This window comes from Notamacropus eugenii, chromosome 1 (assembly GCF_028372415.1).
Source record: "Notamacropus eugenii isolate mMacEug1 chromosome 1, mMacEug1.pri_v2, whole genome shotgun sequence".
Classification (NCBI taxonomy): Eukaryota; Metazoa; Chordata; class Mammalia; order Diprotodontia; family Macropodidae; genus Notamacropus; species Notamacropus eugenii.
The window spans coordinates 567422542-567434710 of record NC_092872.1 but is presented as its reverse complement, the minus strand read 5'-3'; the positions used below and the strand labels follow the sequence as shown (position 1 = coordinate 567434710).

At 37.3% G+C, this 12169-nt stretch overlaps 1 protein-coding gene across 4 annotated transcripts in view; it reads right to left on the bottom strand.

The window, feature by feature from the left end:
• ARHGEF10 (Rho guanine nucleotide exchange factor 10) overlaps positions 1-11045 on the bottom strand; it is a 222008-nt gene extending 210963 nt beyond the window's left edge. For 3 of the 4 annotated variants that reach the window (XM_072634362.1, XM_072634365.1, XM_072634367.1), the window contains exon 1: positions 10712-11045. The gene's annotated coding sequence lies outside the window, so the exon portion shown is untranslated. Of the gene's footprint in view, positions 1-10108; positions 10472-10711 lie in introns of those variants that run through there. The other variant, XM_072634363.1, reaches the window with a different exon arrangement.
• Positions 11046-12169: the final 1124 nt, after the last annotated feature.

Sequence of the window (12169 nt, the reverse complement as noted above, 5' to 3'; positions counted from 1 at the left end):
CTTACAACCCTGTGCCAAGGCAACTACTCTTGCCTTGCCAAATCCCAGTCCTGTATGACCTTGACCATACTCCTCAGAACCTATGAGAGATAAAGAATGATGAGATGGAAGAATGTTGCTAACCTTGTCAAATGAATCCACTATAAATTTATGAAATCTAATCTCAACCTTCACTGCAGCAAAGCAACTCTTTTACTCGTGCCTAATGGATAGTCTCCACTGTATACATTCTAAACTTTCTCTTCTCTCCTTAGTCCTTGGGCTTAAGAAGGGACCACCACTCCTTCTGCTGCTGCCTCTTAGCAGAGGACTCTGACACCAAATTTACAGAGAAAACAGAGGACTTCTTCTGATGGGATACAGGCTCTGGAAACCCCCTTGAACTCTTCTGGAATCTTCTCACTTGATCTGGCATTTGCCTGAGGCATCTACCCAACCCAGTCAAATGGCCTTACAGGGTCTGCACCTGGCCCCACCTTAGACTTTCCACCCTTGATCCTATCTAGACCTCATTCTCCCTTGACAACTTGGTCCAGGTCCCTGGAGTTTCTGGCCCTTCTCTGTTACCTCACAGTCACCCCAGTCTACTGGCCATTGCCATCAAGATCCTCCCTAGAGCCCTCCTCCAGTCACCCCGGACTACTTGGCCACTCCTAGATCCCTCCCACAGTCTTTTTGTATTTCTGTATTTCTGGTCCATCTTGTTTCCATGAAAGTGCTCAGATTCAATCTGGTCCAGTTACATCAGTGTTACAAATGTTCAGATTCCTTAAGAGTCTGGCCAATATGGCCAAAGGTTCACTACAGTTTATGACCAATATTTCCTGAATTCCAAATCTCCTGCTGCCCATTAACTGGATGGAATGGCTGAACAAGTTCTGGTATGTGATTGTGATGGAATACTACTATGTTATGAGAAATGATGAGTTCAGTGACCTTAGAAAAACATGAATAGACTCGCATGAAATAATGAAGAGCCAAATAAGCAGAGCCAAGAGAACATTGTTTTAATATTGTTTGAAGAACAACTTTGAGTGACTAAATCATTTTTACTATTATAACACCCAAATTAACTGCAAAGTGCCTATGAAATTAGTTACTATCTGCATTCAGAGGAAGAAGTGATAATGATAACTATGTATGGAATGATTTTACATGTATAAATATATATGTATATATTTATATACATATTTGTGGCTAATGGTAGCTGTCTGGGAGGTAAGAAAAAAGGGGAAAAAAGAAAGTTATATGATAACTTTGTACATAATAGATTTGCAGTTTCAAGTGCAATTTTTTTTCTATTCTACTATGTTATGGAAATGGCTGTTGTAGTTCTTAAGTTCAGAATAAATAAATTTTTTTAAAAAGAATAAAATATCTACAGAGATTACCTATATCTAAAGATACTAATAGTTATCCTTTATTCATGGTTCAAGATCCGTACCTATGAGCTCATAAAGTGACTGAAATATAATCTTGATCTTTGCCATAAAAACCTCGGATTAATCTATCAAAATCTTCTGCATCAATTAATTAAAATCCAGTACCATGTATAGCTGCTCATTTAATCATCAAATAAAATAATTGTCAAAACACTATTTAAGTAGCTGATAAGTGATATAGAATGGACTGTCTCAAGAACTAGTGAGTTCCCCCTTTGCTGCAGGTCTCCCAGTGATGTCTGGATCATCACCTGTCAGGAATGCTGGAGAATGTAGAAAGGTATGATTTGAACTAAATAGTCTATGAAGTCCTTCCCAAACCTGAGATTCTGTGGTCTCCCAGAAATTAGTCTACCCTTTGTTTCATTTTCTCTACAAATTCTCTATCTCAACTATATTTTTAATTCATAAAGTAGGATATTTGTTTTTTTGCTCAACCTAAAACCTAAATACATGTCTTCCCAATTTAACAACACATGAAAAGAACATATACTCTGCTACTCAGACTGATATTTTGGAGAAAGGAATCTTTATTTCCCCATTCCTTTGTGAGAAGTATTTCTTCTGATCTTGTCCACTGATTGCCTGTGTAAATGACATTAAGCTTTGGCTTTTTTAATAGTGTAGTCAATGGACTGAACATGAATCTGTGATCTACTATTATGCATTATTTCCCATATGACTCAAGTGTTTGAGAAATTGAATCATTTTTTATGTAGTATTTGCAAGATAGCTGAACAAGGTAAGGCTCTTTCAGTAGTAGCAGAATAGAAAAAAAAACTAACGACCACACATAGCTCCAACTCAGAGTGCTAACTTCATTTGCATCAATACAACCAACTGAAACCTAATGGGTGTTTGAGAAGATCCTGAAATAAATGTTTAACGCAATGTCTAGAGTTTAATAAATACTTATTGATTAATTGATAAAAGAGATATAAAACTGGAAAAAATAACAGTAGTCTCTGTCTTCAGAGAGATTATGATCTGGGCGAGGGGGAAGGGAGGGGATAAGATATATATAAACAAATCAGTATAATACATGGTATGGAGAGAGGACAATTACATGCAAAATGTTCCAAGAAAATCTAATAAGAGAGATCACTTCCAGCTCAGAGGAAGGAATGGCACCTGAACCTAGCCGAGAAGAAAGAGGAATTCAGGAAATAAATATGAGAAAATATGTTCACAGTATGAGGGATGACCTTGAAATACATATAGTGACTTTATCCAACAGAATCATACAGGTATAGAAACATAATAGATAGACAACTAGATAGATATACATATATATTCACACACATCTATATGTATGTGTGTATTTATATGTATATGTCTGTATATCTATGTGTATGTCTATATATACATATATACACACACATACATACACACATACATAAACATTTATTATCAAAAAGACATTTAGATTTCAAAGTTCTTTCCACGATATGCAAATACTTCTTATACAATAGCATGCTATAAGGAATTGAAATCTGCATGCCACCTATAGATGCAATTATTACCAACTATGGAATTTCACATAGCACTAAATTACTTTTAAAAAAAAAACCTGTTGATCCAAATAGGAAATCACTGAATACAATAATGATAAATTACTTTTTTGAGTGATTTGCAATTTCCCAACTAAATACTACATTATGATTTGAGGCCAGTAAACATTTAAACTTTTGGTGATTCTTGCAGGGATATCTGTCATAGAGAAAAATAACTAAGAAAACAAACAAGAATATTTCAACTATCTTTATGTTAACAATTTTCTTTTGATTATTCAAACCAGTCGATAGGAGAAGAGGTAAGATGGTGCTAAGATAATTCATCCTGACTTTTAATGTGTTGCTGATAATTTATATTTATTGTAGGTGTTCACAGGGCTTCAAATACAAATAAATCATATTATGAAAAATCAAAAGCAACTAGAAAATAGTCTGTCTGACCCTATACTGTCTGTTTGCAACATGCTCACTACTCAGAATAAACAGCATTATCTTCCAAACAAACACAAAACACCTCTATGAAGCATTTTCCTTTTCAGGCAAAGTCCTCCCTTAGCCCTGGGTAATTATACATTTGGATTTGAAAGGGTTTCCCTGCAGGACTGAAGGGTAACTACTGAGAATATGGTCCAAGGAAGGTAATTAAGCAAAACAGATGCTAACTCTCAGGGCACTAGCTCTGGAGTAGAAGGACCTTGACTCAAATCTCTCCTCTGAAAATTACTAGCTATGAGACTTTGGACAAGACATTTAACTTTGCTGAGTTTCAAATGTCTTCACTGATAAGATCATGAAATAGACTAGTTGCCCTCTGTAGTCCTTTCTAACTCCAGATCTCTGGTTCTATATGTCTCATATGCACTTTGATTCAACAAAACAGAGCTGACTGTACATTTTGCTTCCAAAATGTTAAATGCACCGTTAATGAACACATATTTTCCATATGAATTTGCTCAGAACTTGGTGATTTTTCTACTCTATCTACCCACCATCACCAAAATAGACAAAATGGAACTTTTAAAAAGTTATGTCAGTACAGCAATGTAGATTTAAAATAAAAAGATAGGAAGTCCATCTTTTTCTCCAGGATAAATATTAAAAGGTCACAAGCACTTTTTACTTACGGAATTAGGGTTTTTGGGAGCTTTCAGGATTAAACTTCACAGCACAGTCCCCACCCATATGAATGAGCAATAAAAAACAACAACCAGTTAAATCAATCCAATATAACTTTCAGTTAAACTGCTTTTTCACTCAGATCAGGTTTGGGGCCACCAATCTAAATCTCAAATAGTGCTTCCTAAAGATTGGAAAATAACAAGGTTACCCTCAAAGTTCATACTAAAAATATGTCATTTTTTTAGTTCACAAGATACGAGAGCAAAAGATTTTGAGCTGGAAGAGACATTAAACATCATCTTGCTCAATTTCCTCATTTTACAGAGAAGAAAATGACATCCAAGAGTTTAAATGATTTTTCCATACTCACAGACAGCAGATAACAAGAGCTGTGATTTGAACACAGGTTCAGTTTATACTACAGAATGCTCTCAGGAAAGAAGTTCATTGCACATGAAATGAACAAACGTTTTTCGTGCCTACTATAAAAAAGAGTAAATAGGTGCACATCAACAATTTCTAATTTTTTTGGACCAGCACTAGGATTTCAGATTTGCAAGACACTTTAAAAGCTATTTTTCTTTTATACCCTATGAAGTAATTGCTATTTTTATTCCCATTTTAAGGATGAGAAAACTGAGAAAGGTAAAGTGATCAGCCCAAATAACAAGTAAATCTCTGAGGCAGGAATTGACCTCAGCTCTTAAAGTTTTAACTTCCAATGTGTGTGTGTGTGTGTGTGTGTGTGTGTGTGTGTGTGTGTGTGTTTGTCCTTCGTTGCCGAAGAAGAGCATGCTATCAGAGAAATAATGACATGACTCACACTTGACTTTGTTTTGAGTGAGGGAAGGCTGTGCAGGTCACCAGCCTCACTTCTCCTCCAGAGCCATCTGAATCCAGTGACCAGATATTCCTCAGGATGACTGGACATGACCCAGGATGAGGCAATTGGGGTTAAATGACTTGCCCAAGGTCACACAGCTAGTGAGTGTCAAGTGTCTGAGGTGAAATTTGAAATCAGGTCCTATCAACTCCTGCACTAGTGCTCTATTCACTGCACCACCTAGCTGCCCCTCCAGTCTAACACTCGATGCCCTACACCTGTTCTCCAGAAACAAACTCCCTCTATTAATACAGATCAGCATCTCCTTCCATAACGTAGATTCTAATTTACATCATAATTATTAAACCCCTATAATTAATGTCAGAATACGACCATGTGAATGAGAGGTCAAAACTTAGCAGTATGCCAATTTCAAGAAGGAAGGAATTCCACAATTCAAATTCATTCAAAAAATATTTCCTGAAGAGCTACTATACACAAAACACTTATACATGGATCTGAAGATACAAAAATAAAAATTAAAAAAAATCCTCTTCTTCCAGGAACTTTGAGGAACCAACATGTAAACAGACAAGTAAATACAAAGTTCACAGCAAACAATACAAGGTAATTTCAGGAGGGACAAGGCACTAACAATTTGGGACAAGAGGGAAGGCCTGTACAATATAGTATAAGAGTTCTTCTGGAATCAGTGCTACATCAAAATCAATATAAAATCAAAAAGAATTGATTAAATAAATTGTCAACCCCAAAGACATCAGAAATGAATAAAAATAAAGACACTGATTCTAACAATTACCATCTCTTTTTAGTTGTCTATTTCCTAGGTTCCTCTTCCCATCCTAAATCCCAGGAACTCCCTCCCTACTCCCAAAGTCCTCTTCGTCTTCCTCCACTAGCCAATGAGGGTCTGGTTCTCAGGGCATTGTTGGGGTGAAGGCAATTTCCTTATGAGCTGCATACAGCCTGTGAAGAGATACTTTCTTTTTCTTCTGTACCTACTATGTTTGTTTGTACCAGATCAGTGATAAAGGGATATTAGAGGTAAAACGACCGAGCTTTGACTTTTTGAGTTTGGAAAGATTAGAAGAGACTCCGAGGTCCATGAGACCTATGCATGGGAAGGAATTCAGCCCTGAATAGCAAACTGCTTGACCCAGTCAGAACTTTACTGACCTAGCAGCTAAGACACTGTGTCCTGCAAGCAAGAGAGCCTCCTCAATCAGGTGTGCTTCACCCCAAAGTGAACAGAGTGGTAGAATGAATGTTTGTGGCAGCCACTGTCTCCAGGGACACCAAGGTAGTGCAAAGAGAATGTTCTTCTGGTTCAGGGTGGAAGGAGGAATATATTTGTACTTCTGTTCTTGATATATTTTCTTATTAAATATCTCTTTATAAAAGCTACTTGATATTGATTGGCTATCAGTTCTATTGAGAAAATATCAGTGAGGCACTAATCCTTGGTGAAAATATTGAAAACATCAGGTGGAGGCTTTAACTGATATCAGAAGAAAAGCCCAACTGTCCTTCAGGGGTACCTTTAGAACCTTAAAGAGGAAATGTAACCAGTTGAGTTCTGAGGCTCCATAAGTCTAGAATTCCACCACATGAGGGTTTTGTCATGAAGACTTTACCAATGTAAAACAGCTGACAAAATGAAGAGACTAAAAAGCCCAGAAACTGCCTCTGCCAGCAACTGCTTGATCCTCTTGCCAACCAACATTTCTCCAAGACATGGTTGCCAAAGACAGCAACAGTAAGCAGTACAAACATTTGCCAAATATAGAGGGGATGACAGAAGATTAGGAGAAATAGAGCCTTGCAAAACAGTGAAAAACAGCTTAAGGGAAAAAACTTAATGTGAGATTCCTCTATGGCAAATCACCCTAAAGATATTTGTGGATGACATCTAAAAAATGACTAAATACACAGCAAAAAAATCCTTGCAGAAGAAAGCACAATTTTAAAGACACCAAATATCAAGTTTTAAGATCTCAAAATAGAAGTTTGCAAAAGAAGAGATGGTACAATGATTGATTTAAAATGGCCAGTAAGACATCAGCAAATATCAAATAATATACCTACTTTTCTCACCTCCATAAAAGCTTTATGAAGATGATCTACGCATGCATTATTGTTGTCCCTGATGGAAAGGTGGAGGAGAATAGATAAACTCTCATAGATGATTTTGCAGAAGAGACCACATCTCACAGTCACAAAATTGACTGACATGTAAAAAAACATAGTATCTCATTCTAACATTTGTTGTTTACAAAGAAAAAAATGATTCAATGGAACAAACTTCAGCAAAGATGTCTCCCAAGCATATGCTACATTCATGCAAGAGTTTATTGAGATAATTTCCTCTCCTACTTAAGTTTCAAAACCTTGTAATCTAGCTTCCAACACATCACCACTCAATTGAAACAAAATAATCTCTCCAAGGTTACCAGCAATATCTTCATTCTTAAATCTGACGGTCTGTTCTAAATTCTCATCCTTCTTGTCCTATCTGTAGCACTTTGACAATGTTACCTCTCCTTTTTACTGGATAATTTATCTTTCCTCAGCTTTAGTGATTTTGCTTTCTGATTTTCCATCCATCTTCCCGACCACTCCTCAGACACCCTTTCTAGATCATCATTCATGTACTGCATCCTAACTATGGTTGTCCCCAAGGACTCTGTCCTAGGTCTTCTCTCATTACACTTTCTCTCCTGGTGATTTCATGAGCTTCCTTCTGCTTTAAACAGGTAACTTCCATATCTTTTAGGTAGCTTAGTCAATTGAGCTCCAGGCTTGGAGTAAATCAATCAATAAATATTTATTAAGCACCTACTATATACTATGCTAATTGCTGGGGATATAGAAAAGGCAAAAGACAGTCTTAGCCCTGAAGGAACTTACAATCTAATGGCAGAAAGACCTGAATTCAAATTCTGTCTCAGACACACACTAGCTGTGTAAACCTTGGGCAAGTCACTTAACCTCTGCCTCAATTTTCTTCATCTGTACAATGGGAATAATAATGACACCTACCTCTCAGAGTTGTTGTGAGGATCAAAAGAAATAAAAAAAACACAAAGCACTTAGCACTGTCTGGTATGTAGTAGGTACCATATAAATGTTAGCTATCATTAACACTATCATTACCATTATTATTATTATCCAACCATGCCCACTCCTGAACTCCCGTTTTCACATCACAAACTTCTGGGCTTCTCCAAATTGATGTCATGTTATTGAACTCAATGTGTACAAACTGAAATTAATTGCCTTCCCACATGAATCTACTCTTTCTCCAATCTCCTCTGTTTCTGCTGAGGATGCCTCCATCCTTCTAGTCAGCTAGATTTATAACCTCCAAGTTAACCATATGAAATCATTTACCAAGTCTTATTGATTCTCCCTCCGTAACATCTCTGTGTAATCTATCTCCTTTCAACTAAGAGCAACTACCCTAATTAAAGTCTTCATCCCCTGTCCTGAACTTTTGCAATAGACTCCAAATAGCATTCCTGGTTTCCATTCTCTCCCTTCTGCCAAAAGCACAAACATGATCATGTCACTATCCTATTCAAAATCATTCAGAACCTACTCATCAACCCTGGGAGAAAACATCAATCCTTCATATTGGCATATAAAGTCCTTCATAATCTTGATCCAACCTTCTTTTCCAGATTTTTGGCCTTCTTTTCAATAACTCTGCATTCTGTCTCCCACCGCAGTGTCTTTTCACAGTATCTTTCCAATGCCTGGAATACACTCCTTCCTCCCTTCTGTGGACCATGTCACTGAAATTATGGAACCAATGCAGTTTCGATGCATTTTAATGTATGTACAGTATACATTTATTCCTAACTTTTCAACTTTGCTTTGTACAATTGAAAGAACAATATCATGGAAATATTCACATTTTGATCATGACGGCAGTGCTTTTCCAGCAGTGGAATCCTATAATTGCTTTACCAACAGCAGTCACAAAACGATCATCACTGCATTTTCTTCAGTTATTAAATCCAATAAAATCAAATAGAGCATTTTTCTCCCCATTAAAGTAACTTTCTTAGAAATATCTAAAATACAAAAGAGATACAAACATTTATTTTATTCTGAAATCTGAAAATCATCATGTAGTCCCAAGGAGTTGTTTTCTACAAAAACTTCAAGGAATAATTGGATTTCAAGATATGGAGACATTATCACTACAGTAAAACTCAAAAATAAAATTCTAAAAGTTAGCAATAGTTTTCTCCAACTTTTGTAATTTTTATTTTTCTACTGATTTTTATAAATTTTAATTTTAAAATAGCCACTGTAAGTTTCTAATAGAGAAATATGCATTTAAATAAAATACATTTGGGGTATCCCAGAATAAGCATATATTTCTTATTAAAAGTAATTACAGCTTTCATTTTGTTTAAAAAAAAAAAAACACAACTGTGTGTCCAGCTACAAGTATTGCAATATCACTAAATTGTATTGTGAAAGCAGATCCTTAATAAATAAAAGCATGCAAACTAATTTCACTGTTCATCTTTTTAAAAAAAAAACTATTTGGGGAAAATACTTTGTTATTTGTGTCTTTTTTAATAAAAAAAAAATGAACAGGCGGTTTTACATTTTTTTTCCTGTTTTTAAATCCACTCCTTCCAAATCCTTTTCTGAGCATTAGAGTGAAATCTCACCTGAATATTTTTTACATGGAATCAATGATTCAACTGCTACCTTATAACAACTGAAGAAAATGATAAAATCAGGTTGTGTATTATTCTGGTAAATAATATTAAATAGGAAATTTTGCCTCATACTAAAAATAATCAATTACTGAAAATGACATTAAATTTTTGGTTATGTTGTTCTGCTTTTTTTCCTCAAAATGTGGAGGAAAAAAAGTCTGCCAATAATAACTCTATGAATTTTGATTTTACATTAGCTGGTGAGCACCCCAAAGAGAGGATGATGACGGGTGTCTGATGGAGGAGGGGGGAAGAGGAAAGAAGACACCTGTTAGCCAATCAGATCATAGATGCCTTCAGTTCCTTAGCATTAATGGACTCTGAGGTGAAGTAAGGGCAAAATACTTTTCCCAACAAAAATGTAAAAATCAACGATCTTTCCTCCAGAAGTAGAACAAATTATTTTATAGGAGATATATACACCCCTGATGCCAACATAGCCTTACTTACCTTCTTTCTTGCTATGCAACTCAAGAGCTCCACAGCTTCAGATGACATACACAAAATACCACTTGATAAGTAGTGATACACCCATAAACAGTACAGATTTGCCAGGACACAATTCCCTGATGGGAACTGCTGATGAGAACAATAGCAGAGGGCTGAGTTCCCAGTCGTAGTGCTTTTGTAAGGGACTACAGAACCCATTCCAGAGAAACACAATTCTGTGATATAGCAGTTTTTCTGATGTTGCCTGGGATGGTCAAGCTAAGTTCGAAGAGTACTGGGAGGGAAGGGAGGAATGCAAAAAAAGAAAAGAAAAGGAAGACAGAAAGAAAAGAAAGGAAAGAAAAAGAAAGAAAAAAAGAAAAATCTTCTCTTCCCCACCCCACCCAGTGAAATCGACATCACGGATACTGGAGTTTTCCCCCAAAGGAAGGGGGGAAAAATGCATCTCCTCCCAACATATGCTGCCCAAAGAAGTTGGACACGTCACTGAAGCTCTCCCCTCCACCCCCACCTCCTACTGCTCTTTCTGCTAGGCAAGGAAACTCCAACTGTTGGGACGCCTCGGGGAGGGAGACCCCGCTTGGCTAGAGTGGCAGCACTCACCATCAGCGATCCTATCCCGCTGAACAAATGCCGCCAGTTTCTTAGAACTGACTTCTGCCAGCCAGGGTTTCCTTCTGGCTGCTTGTCCTCCTTCACTCCTGTACAGCGAGAATGCCTTAAGCCTCAGTTATCCGCTGTGCCTGGAGTGTGTGTTGAGTGTGCATTCTACGTCTCACTAGTCCGGCTTATATTTCTTAGAACGGAGATCAGCCGAGCCTACAGAGCAGCATTTCTTTTCTTTTCTTTTTTTTTTTCTTTTTTTCCCCCTTACTTGAGTACCCTGGGATTGGCGGGCCCAGGGAGCCTCGCCGAAAAGCTATTGGTCCCTGTTTCTGCCTGTTTTCTTGCAGCTGACTGGAAAGGATAGGTCACTGGGCTGGGGAGCCAGTTATCTCGCCTCCCCCCTCCACCCATACACATCGACCGCATTCCTGAAGGACCATGTGATCCACCTCATTGACTTTTTTTTTTTTTTTTTTGCACAGCTGTGGGAGGAAGGAGCAGGCTGGCTACGGCTCCACCTTACAGGGCAGAGCCCCCAGATGTGGCCTGACTTCCCCACATTATAAGTTTTAGTCCGAGTGATGGATACGTTAAGATCAGGAGCCTCTGGCTGCTGTTTTTTCCAGAGGTGAACTGATGACTGCTCACTGGCTTCATAATGAAGACTTCCACAGACCGGGCAAGTCTCCAGGCATTTGGGAAGCGGGACAGTGACTTCACACACATTTTGGAGTTAATTCTAAAACAAATAGGGATTTAAGCTTGCTGGATCCCTTTCCCTCGTCTCCCAGGCAAACTCATCTAGTGATCTTATTTGCTACCGTTATAATTATTATTACGGGTAATATGAAATTTACAAAAATCAGATTGAGAGATAGAAAGGGTCTTACGGGTCAGCTAATCCGACCTCACTTGAAAGGAAATTGAGGCTGAGATAGGTTACCTGTCAGATCTCCTGACTTAAAATCAAGGCTCAGTGATGCTCCTTTAGAAGATATAAAACAGGCCTTGGAAACTGAGTAATTTGACCAAGACCAGAAACCTAGTAAGAATCTTCTATCCTTAAAAGTCTCGAATGACCCAAATGAGTGAACAAAAGCGCTGGATCTACATTTTGGTTATCTATGAGTCACAAAAGAAAATAATTTCTAGAAAAGCATATTAAACCTGTTTGTTTTGTTTTTGCAACAAATTCTAGTGGAGGATTTCATACTATAAGTATGTGAATTGCAATCTATCTGTGGCTTAGTAGATAGATCCTAGCGAAGTTTCTCATTCACAGCGAGGTTAACTGTCTTGTCCAGAATCACACAACAGGGAAGTGTAAGAAGTGGAGTTTGAAATCAGAGCTTTCTGCTTCCAAGCCCAGTACTCTTATCTCCTACATCAACTATTTCTTTTTTTAAATTATAGGTGCACTTATTAAATTGGCATTTTCTAATTGCCTGATAGTCT